The 15,322-nt window shown below is 36.2% G+C and overlaps 1 pseudogene; it reads left to right on the forward strand.

Moving 5' to 3' along the window:
* Positions 1–10,866: 10,866 nt before the first annotated feature.
* Positions 10,867–10,985, forward strand: LOC148534952 (5S ribosomal RNA; annotated as a pseudogene).
* Positions 10,986–15,322: the final 4,337 nt, after the last annotated feature.

Consider the following 15,322-nt stretch of genomic DNA (forward strand, 5'->3'; position numbering starts at 1 on the left):
GGGTGAAGATCTGTCTTCTGTGAGGAAAGGTTCAGTTTCTCATGGTGTTTCACATATCTGGGCATGTAAGCCATGAATTGTAAATCTAAATTGGTCTACTGTGTCACAGCTCTGCAAAACCTCTGCAAGTTCTAGTGCAATGGATTAGGCCTGGACATCAGATGTGTGTGCTTGCTGTACCTCTGCTTATCTTTCATGTGATGCTGTGCTCTCAGTTGACTTACAACCATTACTGTGTGATTCCAGCATGTTTGAGAATTAAAGTCATATGCTTGTTGTTTCCCTGCCTCCTCAATTATGATTCCAGTGTTGGTGTTAGAAGTGGGAAATAACTCCTATTTACATATAAGGGATGCCAAGATGGAGACCCTTGTGCAACGGTTAATGATATTAAAGGAAGAGTTTCAGCAGTTACAAATGGGGCATACTATGTGTTGCAGCAGGCCCAGAGCTCATTAACAATGCTTTAGGAATACAGGGTTTCACTATAGGATGAGCTTTGATAGCTCAGAGTCGAGTTATGTATGGTAGAAAATTCTGGTTACAGTCAAGATCCTCAAATGAATGAGATGGGTTAGGTCTTGGTCTTATTCCAGTGTCTTAATGATTGTATCAACGATTTGCTCCAGCAAGGAGTATATACAGCTGCTAATACTGTGGGTGTTTTGGAACGTGATACATTCTCCAGAGTCAAGGACAGATATACACAGCTGTTGATCAAAAGCCATCACACCAAGGCAGTTGTCTCCACATTCCAAAACTGCCTTTTTAATTTCATCAGTTGGTTTAGGTTTAGAGCCTGTCATCTTTCAGGGATCACATTTTAAAGTGACATGCAGAGAATAGCTAACCACAGATGTATTGTTTGTTTGTAGACATCTTTGCCAAAGATTATTTTTTCCAATAACTAAAAGTATGGGTAGAAATCAAGGAAATAGTTGTTAGAAGTTTAATAGATACTTTCCATGGGAACACCATAGTATTCTTTTATTGAATTTTGTAAAGATCCATATAGTTAAAAAGGAAAAGAAAAAAGAAGGAAGGACATTTGGAGCTACAGTTGATACTTCAACAAAAAATATAGTAGGAATATAAAATTGCCATCATACATATCTATTTGACAAAAGATAAGATATGTTAGTATGTCAAGAACAAAGATCAATAAATAGAGTTCATCGATCGAGGTGAGGAAACTTAAGAAAGAATTAAGAAAAAAACCTCATGATGTAGGTCATATATGGTCATATAATGCTCCAGTTCCTCTACACCTCTAATTACATTTTTGGAACTAAGCCATTTAACAGGGGTGGGGCAGATGTTGTATTGGGAATCCCTAGAGCCTCTATCTCATAGGAAGATTATACTTTAGCTATCATCTTACTAAGAGTAGGGGGCAGAGGATTTTCCCATTTTGGGGTATTGCACTTTTTGTTGCTATCAGTATTTGGCCTAATGCATCAAGAACTTGTTTTGGCATATCTATAGGATATAAGTGATGGAGGGTAACTGGCGAGGATGGCTGCATTTTATTATCTGTCATTTTAATATTAACTGAAACACCTCTCTCCACTTGCAATGAACTTGATTTCACTCCCAAAATATATGAAATATGTCCCCCAGAGCTAACAATTCCTCCAACAGTATTTAGATTGGGAAGACCTCATTTTGTGAAGTTTCACTGGAGTGAGATATAGACAATGCAATAGTTTAATTTGTACTTCATTATGGTTTGTACAATTAGTCAAGTAATGAGCATTGAGATAGATTGCTTTCCATTGTTTAACTGAAAATGATGTGTAAATCATAGCTTCCCATTGTAGTTGTAGTGTATATTTTTTTTAGGTCAAAACTTAAAAATGAAGGATACCAGAAAATGGTTGAGCCTTTAATAATGACTCTTGTGCGCCAAGCTCTTATATCTGATGGGAAATACCCAAGTGAGCCTTGCGTCTTGGTCATGCTAGAGATCCAGTGGTGAATACGCATATATGTGAAATATTCACCTTTAGAGAGATCAATTGGAGCCTGGAGTGTAGCAAACACTAAGACTGAAGTTGCTTGCATGGTATTGGTGATCTGGTGTATTCCCTATTAAGCCAAGAATTTTTATTAACTGTAAAGTTCCTGCAGGGACAGGTTGCATGATGGCAAAATTATTAACCCCTTGGTTAAAGAGACTAAATTATCCCATGCTTTAATAGAGTCAAAAATAGCTTGAGGAGTATTAACAGTTAAGGGGCATATTTGGCTGGGTGTCCATAAAAGGGTCAGTCAAATTATAGTGCAAGAAAATAGCTTTTTCTTGGTCTACCCATGGCTTATACCAGGGGGCAATATCCACTCTCTAATTAGGGCTACTAAACATGCATTGTGATAGACTAATGAACTTTCAACAGTTAGGCCACCATGTTTTTTAGACCATTTTGTTACCTTTACTTGAACTAGCCTCTATACTTCAACTTAGGTGATGGACCTCCTCCCCATGTTACATTTTTCCCATATATCCTTCTACTGTCTTTTTTCCCCTCTATTGTTCTTTTTTTAATATTTTATATATTATTTGGAAGCTTCTTGTTGTGCTGTTATTTCCAAGACTATTGTTCCTCTTACCAATGTACAATGTTATTTATCATTGTACAATGCTGTTTATTGGATATGTATCTCTGTATTCATATTCTTGCAATAAAAATAATTGTTTGATGAAAAAATAAAAATTAATATCTACTATCACGAGTATCCACTGTTATTAGTGTATTTCCACTATAAAAAAACTACACCATTCCAGCACTCAAGAACAAGAATGAACAATAAAACAGTTGTATACCACTTAAATATTCAAGACTTACTACTCGGGGCCCAATTTGCTGCAGTCTGTGGCAAACTGTATGAATTTGCATATAGCCTACTGTACAAATAAAAAACAGTCAAACCAAACAGCGCTAAAAGGAGCCACACATTGTAAGTCTGTTAATAAAATTACTAGTAAGAATCAGATATATTATAACACATTTTAATAATTTTTCTTTCAAACAATAAAAATCTTTGAATAATAAAAAAGATAAAAGGAAAATAAAATAAAAGTAAAACAAACTCACTGGAAGTGAGTTTCCTGTAGACAATACAACAGTGCAGAAGCCTTTGTAACAAGGTAATGAGATTAGTTGCAAAATGTTGCAATTGTACTAAAATGTATCAATAGCACAAATAAGATTTGTCAAGTGTGGGAAATGCTTAGAAATACTGTTCCTCCAAATTTTGACTAATTACCCATTAGATAATCAGTTCCTGTGGTCCAAAATATGTGAAAGGCTTTGAGATAAAACAGATATTTAGGAAACTATTATCATAGTTAACACACAGATCTCAAGTTGTAATATAAACTCCTAATCATTCCAAGTGCCAAGTAACATTATTACCCTGGAAAGATGTATTATCCACGATATGAAGATTATATATATAGTGACTATTCAGTAAGTAAAATAAACTGCACACTGAGGTGAAGTCCCTCTGGTGTTGGCAGGTGTCTAGCTGCCCCACTAGGCAGCCATCTCTTCTGCTTTGTCTATAATCCAGCACTGTATTTACTCTTTTATTCTCTTCTGAACAATCATAGAAATCCAGTTTCTTTGCTCTCTGAAAATGCTCTTCATCCTAGTGTCAGCCCAACTCTCTGTTCCATCTCTGCCCACAGGTTGTATGGAAAAGTCATTACACAAGGGCATTGCATTGGTTAGAGGCTGCAGCAGGGACAGTCTTAAGGTGCGTACACAGCTAAAGATTTTCTGTCCAACCATCCAACTAGTTGATTGGTTGGAATGACAATCTGGTAATTGGGAGTAACTAATGATCAGCAATTTGCTCCTCAATGCCAGAAAACAGATGAAAATGGTTGTCAGACAAGTTTGTTAAATGTTTGATATAAACAATTTGTTCAAACAACAGTTTTGTCCATATTCCGGCATTTGGGAGCAAATTGCTGATTGTCATTTGCTTTCACTCCTTACCAGATTTTCATTCCAGCCAATCCACTAGTCAGATAGGAAGAAATGGAGTGTATGCGTTTGACTAATTAGCTGCTTAAAATTAAAATAGTAATAGTGCAAAAAGTGTTTAAGCGCTTGTGGTGATCTGAGCGGACAAACAAAACAGACAAACAAATAACACATATATGTTTATGCTCTTTTGCTACTAATGAGAGTGGCAGCTTGCTGGTATCTTATCAGCATTGCTGTGGGTGGGAGTCCGTATGCCCGTTCCTCTCCTAACTGTCCCTTACTATGCCTCAGAGTGTCCGGTGATAGCGGCGGTCTTCTCCCTTGCACGGGGTGCCTTCTCACTCCGGAACACGACTTTGCTTGCAGCGCTGTAAGTGCAGCCGCAGCAGCCGGGTATCTGCAGGCTCTAGCGGTGAGGACTGTGCCACATGACTCCAAACTCTCCTGCTCCAACGCGTTTCGGACCTCGCTGGGTCCTTTGTCAAGGATAGGGATTGGGCTGCTCATTACCTCTATTAATACTGTTCTTTATTAAGTGCTAAGTTAAAACAGGAAGTCTGTACCTTGTGACTTCCTTCTTTTTTTGGTGGCAACCATGTGTTGTCAAAAAAATTGAAATAAAATCCACTTTAAAATCCATATATTCGTCATTTGTATTTCTTGCCGGTTCGCCGCTCATTCTATAAATACTATGTGTGTGTAAAATTATTAAAAGGATATTGTCATGTATGAAGATATATACTAGGAATTGTATATCATTTTTAAAATTTATAAAAAAGCTTTTAGTTCAATGTCTTTATTCAACCCATATGGGTCCAAAGTTCTCAACATATAGATCCATTTTGTTTCAGTTTTTTTCAATGGACAGAAAATCTTTAGGTGTGTACCCAGCCTTAGTCTGATGGCTGTGTGTTTGATCAATACACAAGGAGGATTAACATTAAGATGTAAACCCATGGTACGACTAATGGTTGATACTCACAACTTAGGGCTCACAGAATGGTGGAAATCATTGAAGTCACCAGAAAACACAAGAAGGAGACTTGAGTGATTTATCAATGCCAGCAATGATCAGTAGCATTGACCATGTAGTTTTAAAATGTTAAAATGTTCGCCGCTCCAACATATAGGAAATAAAGTGGGAGACTTGTTAAAGGTTGGAGAGAGATACAGTAAAGTGTAAAGAGATCAAGTACCAACTGTGCCAAATAGCCCCTCTTAGTGTTACGAATGTTGGGGATCCAACACCCATAAATCCCTGTGGGAGAGAGGAACAGACAGGGTGGAAAGAAATGTTAATTATTGTCCAAGACAACTGGCTGAATGCCACACAACACACAGCTAACTGCCGGCAGAAATAGCTGAGTAACTGAGCGAAGCGGCTTGAGGCTGATGTAGCGGCTACTGAGCCGATGTTGTGGCTGAGGCCAATGTTGCAGTTTAAGGTCGATGTTACAGCTGAGGCCGATGTTGCAGCTTGTGAGTCGATGGTGCAGCAAATTGCTAGATGTTTGGCTGAGTAGCTGAGTGGAGGGGCTTGAGGCCGGTGTAGTGGCTACTGAGCTGATGGTGCTACTCATGAGTCAATGATGTGGCAAGTTGCCAGAGGTTCAGCTGAGTAGCTGAGTGGAGTGGCTTGAGGCCAGTGTAGCGGCTACTGAGCCAATGGTGCGACTAGTGAGTCTATGGTGTGGCAAGTTGCTGGAGATTTGGCTGAGTAGCTGAGTGGAGTGGTAGGAGGCTGATGTAGTGGCTACTGAGCCGATGGTGTGACTCGTGAGTCGATGATGCAGGCTATGGGTCACGGCTGCTGGAATGGCTTGGATGCCGGGAGTGCAGACTGTAGAAAAACTGCTGGAGTCTGGGAAGCAGTCCATGGTGAAGTAGCTGGGAGGCAGGAGAAAAGCTGACCATGCAGCAGAGCCAAGCCCTGAAATAAATGCTATAGTTGGCAAGGCAGCAAAAGTCCAGTGTGCTTAAATAGAAGAACTTAGGTGACATGGTTGGAACCCAGCCCAGGTCTCAAATGTCCGGATCTCCAGGAGGCAGGTCCGGTGGGAACAGGATCAAGAGCAGTAGGATCTTGAGCCATGTACAAGTCCTGGACTGGACTTGTAACACTTAGTGCATTGAGCAATGAGTGATTTGAATAAGGACAAAAGGGATGACACAAGTTCAAGCCTAATGGACCCGATAGCTGAAGAAATTTTGAGTTTAGAAGAAAACAAACTTGAAGCAATACATGCATTGGAAGAACTTCAAAAAGAGGGTACCTATAGCATAGAGCATCAGAAGAGACCAGCATTTAATAAAAAATCAACATTCTTCCCCTCTGATTCCATCAGTCTAGAAATTACAATTTTCCAAGAATTGGTGTCTAAAGATCTAGATCAACTGCATATAAAAACCAAAGGCCAAATGCAGAATATGGGTAATCTTAACAAACAGGAAACCCAAGCACTTAAGAACATCAGACAATGGAAGGGGGTGGTCATCAAACCCTGTGATAAGGGTGGGAACATTGTCATTTGGCCTATTGACATGTACCAAAGGGAAGCAATACGACAACTTAAAGATGAAGAGTGTTACCAAAAGATTCTCTTTAATCTGACAGAAAATTTCACTACGCTATTTAACAACATGATAGATAAAGCCAGAAATGAGGGAATCATCCTGAAACAAGAACATGAGTGTTTGAGAGTACAAAATCCAAAAGTACCCACACTTTACTTACTTCCAAAAGTCCATAAGAACATCCAGGACCCTCCTGGGAGACCGATAGTCTCAGGTGTGGGAGGACTCTTTGAGAATGTAGATAGATTTATTGACCTTCACCTTCGTCATCATGTACTGGGTTTGACATCTTATATACAAGACACATCAGACATTCTCAGAAAGCTGCATAATGTCAGGATGGAGAAACAACATTTTCTTATTACCCTGGACGTGGTATCTTTATATACATGTATTAATCATGATCTGGGAATACAGGCAATAGCATACTTTCTTCATATGGAAGAACCTTGTCAATTCCATCAATTCTTACTAGATCTCCTGAAATTTATCCTGTCCAAGAATTATTTTACTTGTGGTGACTGCTTCTACCTGCAAATGAGGGGGATGGCAATGGGGGCTGCTTGTGCCCCCACTTATGCTAACCTCTTCATGGGCAGGTGGGAGCCGGAATTTGTCTTTGCAGAGAATTGGAGCAATATACCAAATATATTGGTGGTTGGTGGAGATACATTGACGATATTCTTATGATATGGGAAGGGGAAGAACAACTACTCCTTGAATTCATTCATGAGCTCAATAAGAATAATGACAACATTAAACTTACTCACCATTACAGTCAAGAACACATACCCTTTGTGGATCTGGAAATCCATAAGACAAGTGAGGGGATAATACATACTGAATTATATCGTAAAGAAACAGCTACTAACAGCCTGTTACATCAAACTAGCGAACATTTTCCTCCTACGGTTGAGAATCTTCCCAAAGGTGAGTTCTTACAGCTGAAACGTAACTGCTCAGACATATGTACATATCAATCCAAGAGTCTGGAATTAACAGACAGATTAATAGAAAGGGGATACAGTAAGAGGTGTATCAAACGAGCCCAAGCCAGCATCTCAGACATTCATAGAGACCAATTGATTTTCAGAGATGAAAAGCAAAAGAAAAATATAAGTAGGGATAAAGAAAGAAAATAAAGATAAAACAAGATTCATTGGTAATTTCTGCAGAGAATGGAGAGCGATTCAGAATATTATTCAACAACATTGGCCAGTTCTCCATTTAGACAATGACCTATCCCAAATATTGGGCAAAAAGGTAGCCATGGGATGGTGAAGAGTAATAAACCTCAGAAATAGTCTTGTTCAAAGCCATTATGTAAAACTTCCTAAGGGAGACAACAAAATACAAGGATCTCATGCATGCGGTACATGTAAAGTGTGTCAGTATATGATCAAATGTAATACCATACATGGGAAATATGGAACTGAATTTCAGATAAAGGACTTTATCAATTGCAACACCACATGTGTCATCTACTGTCTTACTTGCAGTTGTAACATCAAATACGTTGGGATGACCTCAAGGAATCTCAAACAATGTATTTTGGAGCATGTTGGGACCATTAGAAATGCACCATTGGATCGGGCTAAATTTAAGAAACTAACATCGGTAGCACGTCACTTCCATATTCATCATAACAATAATCCCAAGGAGTTGAGAGCTTTTGGATTGGAAAAAGTGAATTTGGGAATTCGGAGAGGTGACCTTACACAAGAGTTGATCAAACGAGAAAGCATGTAGACATTTAGATTAGGTGCCCTCAACCCACAGGGCATGAATGAATACATAAATTATGGGGTATTCCTTTAAACTATCAAATTATGCATAATATGACCTTGTTATTATCCATAGACATATTTATTTATGTCTTCCTTAGATTTAGGGATATAACTGATTTTTTGTTTATTTTATCATATGGCACCAATCTATACATTATTATTTTTTATTATTATTAATTTTTATTTGTATTTATTTTTACAATATTTATCACATTTTAGCATCCTTTATTGCATTTCATTACACTATCATCACATAGTTTAATCCCTAGTCCATAACATTTCACTAATTTCATATTTAATTGAAATTTTTTTTTTCACCTATATTAATTTCAAGCATTTATTATGAGAATCACTTTTATTCATTTTGAATTTAGTTTGTCATTTTTTTAACACTTTTTGGAATATATTGATCACCTTTTTCATGTACATTCACTTTATCAATAATATATGTTTATGTTTTTTTATCAGTTTTACATTAATAATGTCATATATTAAATACAATTATTATTATTATTATTATTTGTTATATATAGTAAATAATATATAAATATTATAATTTTTTTTGGTCCAATGAAGGTCACTCTTTCTAGTTTTTCATTATTAATTTTGATAATTTATGTTTAAGATATTCTGTATTTTATGATTATTTTTGGGAGTAATTTTGTTATGATTTATTGATCCAGATGCAAGACCCTAATATATTACTGACATCCCTTATAAACTAACTCGGGCTAGAGGTCACCAGTATAATGCATTAGGTATATAGAATGCCCTTACATGTGTCCATATGATATAAATGACCTTCTCTTTGTATTATATATTATCAACGACTCTTCTTTTGTATATATTTTCCGTTTCTAATTTTATTATATTTTTTCTCTCTTTAATAATGAATATTTTCAAGTCTTTTCTAATTTCTAATATTTAATTATTAATTTTTGATAGTCCCATGATTTGATACTGGACCAAGGTGCTGGATATTCAATTTTATCTTATTTTACACTGCAACTCACATAATGGTTGTAGTAATCCAATCATGTGATCAACACTTGATCTGTATGTGTCACTGACAATTACTCACTACCGAATTTCATTATGAATATTGGGATGTGGTTAAATGACCGATAGTGGGTATGGATGAGGTTATGTCACTACAATTAAGTATACTTTATTGACACACAATATCTAATAAAACTCACTAATAACAATGTGGTTAGGCTATGTAGTAAAACTACATTTACCAAGATGCATGGCAATTAAGTAACATGCTGTCAGCACTGTAAATATAATTCTACATTGAGTATCTATCTGCTAGCTTGATCAAGATATTACTAATGTTCCCCCTTCAACCATTCATCATTTATTTATTTTTCCTTTCTAATTATGGAATATACTGTGCCTATTACATCTCTGCAATCTTTAATGGATCACAGAGGTGTATTAAACTACATTTACCAGAATGCAATGTGTTTTACTCCCATGTGATTAAATGCTGGATCTGATCATGTGACTGTGGAAGAGGTGGGACTGTTTCTTTAGCAAACGCTAGTCATGCAATTATACACTGCACAATACAAGTGAGATCATTGGTATCTCTATAGCAACTATTCCATGGCAGTCAGCATGGATGAGGTGAGCAAGCCCTCATTCTGGCAAAACGCGCATCCTCCTGATACATACACACTGCATGGACATCCGATCAGTGCACAGGCTGGACTCCTAGCGATCTCACTGGAACTGGTATTGTATCAACTTACACACACACAGCAGGATCTCAGTTTCCAGGATTTGGGTAAACACACTGAGGAGTTCATGTTTCAGCACAGTGACACTCTGTTTACCTACCCTTGTTTTAGTGAAATTAACTCATAGCTAAGGCAGGGAGTAACTAAGGAGAGGCAGGGAGTAACTAAATTGGTGGAATTAACTCATAGCTAATCCTGCAGAAGCAGGGAGTGACTAAGTTGGTTAACCCTTTGTAACTCTCACTATTGCTTACTCTATATGGAACACCTGTTTAGCAGCCTTTGTTGAAGTGCATACATGTCAAGTGTACTCAATTTATAACTCTTGCAGAAGCAGGGAATTGTAATTTTTTTTTATCCAATTAGAATATATTAGTCAATTGTGACCCACAATTCTGTTATATTGGTATACTATTTACCATTCTTTACTTGATTGATTAATGATACTATATTTTGTTACATACTGTTCTGCAAAATTAGGATACTTTGTATTATGTTTTAAATGCGTTTTCAAGAACTGTGTATATAATGATCTGTATTTTTATTGTAAAAGGTCTAAATATACAGATATACTCTATATCACCTGTATATACAATCAGGTGACATTTTTGTTTTATTGAGTATCCATATGTAACAAAATAAGTTTGCTTATGCATTCCTTTTCTTGAATGTTGTTATTCTAATAAAATTGACTATATATTGAAATAGTCCTACATATCTATTGTTTTGACCAGATAATGGTGCAATTTTTCCCTATATTAATATACCTACAGCCATACATTACTTAATTTGCCCAATTACGTCTGATCTTGGAAGCCAAACAGTGATTGGCCAGGTTAGTACCAGGAAGGGTGACCTCCTGGGAATACCAGGTGCTGTAAGTCATAACAATAACTTGGGATTTTTCTGTGCACATGGACAAACATTAGACACAACTTAGTATTCATCTATATAGTATCAATAATTTATACTAAATTTACTTTGTGTGATGTATAATTTATCAATGTTTCGCCATTAGATTTCATTATGTTTATGAAGTCTGATTTTCACAGATGAAGGATTTATATCATTTGTTTATCATGTTCAAACTGTATGGTTCTATATCATTTTATTGATGTAAAATAAAAAATAAAAGCTATATTTTAACAAGAATATAATTATTTCACAAGAGTGCCCCAAATAATAGCCCTACTTTCTTCTCCTTTGTTGTCTAACATACGTACTATTGGGCTTTGGGAGCACTACCAACAATAAGAGATGATATAAATTATTTTACTAATGAAGATGGTTGGTGCATACCATTGAATTTATCTCTAGTTCTGTGCAGAATCTCTCTCTTTTCTTATGGTTGGAACCCAGCCCATGTCTCAGATGTCCGGATCTCCTGGAGGCAGGTCCAGGAGCAGGAGGATCTTGATCAGGAACAGGAGGATCTTGAGCCATGTACAAGTCCTGAACTGTACTTGTAACACTTAGTGCATTGAGTAATGAGTGACTTGGCTGTCCTGAGCGTTCTTTTCCTTCAAAATGTGTTTCTTATTTGCAGAAATAAAAGCACTGGGAGCAACAAAGCTCATTGCTAACATACACAAACCACTTTGGTTTGTGACTTTTGTACATCTGTGCATGACTAAATCTGAATATGTATGAAATGGGCTCCACCATCAGCAGTCAAGTTCCTTAGTGCTTTATCTATGACATTGTATGTGTGGGAAACCAATTCCTGTGTGCTTAAAGTTGCCACCTACAATATCTAGTACACTGTGAGCGTTTTTTCACTGAATCTGTGATGCAAATTATGCTGGCCATAAACGGTAAGATTTTCTGTCCAACCATCCAACTAGTTGGTTGGGTGGAATGAAAATCTGGTAACGTATGGGAGTAAATGATGATCAGCAATTTGCTCCTAAATGCCATAAAATAGATTAAAATGGTTGTTCAGATAAGTTTGTTAAATGTTTGCTCTAAACAATTTGATCAAACAACAGTTTTTTGTCCATTTTCCTGCATTTGGGAGCAAATTGCTGATTGTCATTTGCTTTCATACCTTACCAGACTTTCATTCCAACCAATCAACTAGTTGGATGGTTGGACAGAAAATCTTACTGTGTATGACCAGCATAAGATGCAAAATTTAAAGAAAAATATTGTAGGCTACTGTTCTGGGTCCACCCAGTTGTGCCGGGTGTCTCATGCCATATGTGGTATGTGCATTCAGTGTATGAAAACTACAGATTTACACAGACCATGTTTTGTTTTTGTTTTTGCCCAAACCACAGTCAAAGTGGTTTAGCCAAAACTATGATCAAGTATTTTGGTTTTATATCTGGATTTCTTTAAAAACAGCTTTAATCATGTAATTTGGGCCTGTTTTTGTTTTTACGGTATTGTTAACCTCAATAACATTATTTTCCAGTCAATTTTCTTCACCTTACAGCTCACAATATTGTTTTCAGTATTCACCCATATTGGCCACAGGCTACAGTGAGCTGACTAGCTAAACTAAGTGACAGAGCTGTGGCACAAACACATGGCAGTTTAGAAAAGAATATAGCACATCTAGGAAACATAGAATGTAAGCTCTCATGAGCAGGGACATCTTCCCTCATGTGCTTCTCCCTACACATTCTTCTACTCATTACTCCTCATAAGGACACCTAACACGTGACTGCCAACTCCCTGCTGCTTATTGTGAGTGTTTTAATCACTATTGCAGCAATGTATATAAACCATGTCCTTTACTGTAATGTACTGTAAGTTACTTGTTTCTTGTTCACTTATTAGTTTTATGTACTATGTAAGGTGCTGCTGAACATTTGTGGTGTAATATAAATAAAGGATAATAATAATAATAGTGGCACTGCAGTGGTGCACAGGATGGCAGTTTAATATAAACTATATGATGCTATATGATGTTTTCATAAAACAAAAACTAGATCAGAGGCCAGCAGCCAGCACAGGTAAGTGAAGGTGGAGTACTATTTTGTGGAAGCCAGGTAAAGCATTTCATGACTGATTAATTGATCGAATGATTACAGAATGTAACAATAAATAAAATTGATAAATTGAGCAAACCATTAAAAATAAGTATCCAAATGAGATTGATTGATTAAGTAATTGATTAGTGTTAATAATATAACTATAAAAAAATTAAATCAGAGAAATAAAAAAAAAAAAATTACCCAAAAACAAGCATCCAAAATCCGAGGTTGATGTATTGATTGATTGAATAATTACAGAATATAATTATAAATGAAAAATAAATTGATGAATGGAACAAATCATAAAAATACAAGAATCCAAATGAGATTGAGTACAAAATATAACTAAAAATAAAATAATTGATACATTGAACAAACCATTAAAAAATAGAAATCAAAATGAGATTGATTGATGGATTAATTAAGTAATTGATTGATTAGTGTTAATACTTTAACTATAAAACAAACAAACTGGAGAAATGAAATAAAAACCACTACAAATAAACAAGCATCCAAAATCCAAATCAGATTGATTAATTAGGATTTAAGGCAGAATAACAGCATAGTTAAATTGAACAATTAATTTATAATTATATGATTTGATGACAATAGTCTGTATCTGCTAAGAAGCTGCAGGAAAAGGGCCATATACAGCTGGATGGGAAGCTGGTTATGGATGGAAAAGATACAAATGAATATGAATGCCCAAGTAAAGTACAGTAATATACAGTATACTACCTGTCAAACACACACAATCTTGGCAAACCCATAATGAAAAGTAGTGAATGATGGAAATGTCCTTGGGCCCTCCCACTCACCCATCTTTATGTTGCATATTAAAAAGAACATGCAGAGCTTAACAAACCATGCACTTTAGGGACAGGGACTGCAAGTTTTGTGCCTGTAGTGCTTGATATGTTTGGGCCCCCACAAACAAGCTTAACAGTGTTGTTATTAATCATGTCTACAGTTGGATGATGTCATTATCATTCTGATCCTTATCCTTGCCCTTGTCAGTGTTGTTAATATCATCACACAATTTTAGCTCATCCCCACTAGAATCCACCATTATAGAAGTCTCTGTACTCTGTTTTAATTGGAGGCAAATATCTTCCTTCTAGCATTTGTAGATAATTTTTATGAATATCAATTTGTCTAGATTTTTAGGAAGTAGCCTCTTATGCCGATTGCTCTCAAGGTTCCCGGCTGTGCTAAACACTCTTTCTGAGTACACACTGGAGGGTGGGCAGCTTAAATAAACAAAGCTAGTTTATACAAGGGGCTCCAAATTACTTTTTTTCCTCCCAGTATTTAAAGGAACTATGCAATATGTTATTTTGTACATTGTCATTAAAATTTTGCTCCAGCATTCTACTGATGTATACTGTATCAGATTGAATAATGGTAGCAATGTCAATAATTTGGGGCAATTCTTTTAAGCCTGACCAGATGTCACAATGGTGTTTCACTTTGGTGTTCTGAGCTGAGCAGTGGGTCTCTTGGGAAAGATCAGTTTTTTCGTGGTAGCAGCATTTGCCAGAGAAACTGAAGCAGGAGACATCATCATGTTGTCTTTGTAAAAATTGTTATGGTGTGCAGATGATGGGGACAATTTTTTTTGCACTAAAGGCTTTGTTTTTAGACACAGACAACACTAGCAATTGTTTGCATGCACTTGGAGGAATTGTTTTGGGGTGCAGATTAAAAGCAGGACAGCACCATACACAATGTTGATACACTGGAAGGATAACACACAATTAATTTTATTTGGAAAACACTGGCAATTGCTTGCACACACATGTTGAAACAGGTCTCCATGGGAACTATTTTGGGGTGCCGATTAAGGGTGGGACAATACTGTATACACTGTCGCTTACACTGGAAGGATAACACACTATGCAAATTTTTTTGCTCTAATGGCGCTGTTTTATAGAAACAAGAAAAATGGTTTTGCCCTAATTGTGACTTATAATCATTATATAGACATTGGATATGGTAGAAATAAAAAAGAACAAGACACCAATTACAGTATATTAACACTTAATTTATATTGGATAATGGTTAATTGTGACTTATAATCATTATATAGGCATTGGATATGGTAGACATAAAAAAGAACAAGACACCAATTACAGTATATTAACGCATAATTTATATTGGATAAAAATATAACAATAAATTAATACCAATAAAACTGCACTTCACATGACTAAATTATACCATAATAGTAGCAACCTGAT

The sequence above is a fragment of the Taudactylus pleione genome, unplaced genomic scaffold, assembly GCF_031769625.1.
Source record: "Taudactylus pleione unplaced genomic scaffold, aTauple2 ptg000061l, whole genome shotgun sequence".
NCBI lineage: Eukaryota > Metazoa > Chordata > Amphibia > Anura > Myobatrachidae > Taudactylus > Taudactylus pleione.